Source organism: Arachis ipaensis, chromosome B9 (genome assembly GCF_059453495.1).
Source record: "Arachis ipaensis isolate K30076 ecotype BB chromosome B9, ASM5945349v1, whole genome shotgun sequence".
NCBI lineage: Eukaryota > Viridiplantae > Streptophyta > Magnoliopsida > Fabales > Fabaceae > Arachis > Arachis ipaensis.
This window is the reverse complement of record NC_142444.1, coordinates 41,787,569-41,788,155: the sequence shown is the minus strand read 5'-3', so window position 1 is coordinate 41,788,155 and position 587 is coordinate 41,787,569. Positions and strand designations below refer to the sequence as shown.

Sequence of the window (587 nt, the reverse complement as noted above, 5' to 3'; positions counted from 1 at the left end):
CTAGTTGCTTGGCAAACACCTTGTTTTGGGCTAGAATTGTATCAACATGGTTCAGCTCCATGACTCCCTTAGTGTTGTGCCTTTCTGATGCATAGTAGTACTCATTCTCAGCCACTGTCTCGATCACTTCAATGGCTTCTTCCACAGTCTTTTTCCTGTTCAATGAACCTCCTGATGAATGGTCTACAGCCTTCCTTGATTCATAAGAGAGCCCATCATAGAAGATGTGCAGTTGCACCCAATCATGGAACATGTTTGGTGGGCATTTCCTTGTCAAGTCCTTGAATCTCTCCCATGCCTCGTAGAGAGTTTCACCATCTTGTTGTCTAAAAGTCTGAACCTCAGATCGAAGCCTATTGACCTTTTGTGGAGGGTAGAAACGTGCCAGAAACTTGCTTTCCACCTCATCCCATGTTGTTAGACTCCCCCTTGGGAATGATTCCAGCCACTTAGCTGCTTTGTCCCTAAGTGAAAATGGGAACAAAAGCAGTTTATAGGCATCTTCCTGGACTCCATTGGACTTCACAGTGTCACAAATCCTCAGGAATTTTGTGAGATGTTGGTTTGGGTCTTCATTAGCACTTCCT

The 587-nt window shown here is 44.6% G+C and overlaps 1 non-coding gene across 1 annotated transcript; it reads left to right on the top strand.

Moving 5' to 3' along the window:
• The first annotated feature begins 251 nt into the window (after window positions 1–251).
• On the top strand, window positions 252–355 carry LOC148544433 (small nucleolar RNA R71). Its single transcript, XR_015901744.1, has one exon. It is a non-coding gene; the product is annotated as a small nucleolar RNA R71 (small nucleolar RNA).
• The last annotated feature ends 232 nt before the right edge of the window (window positions 356–587 follow it).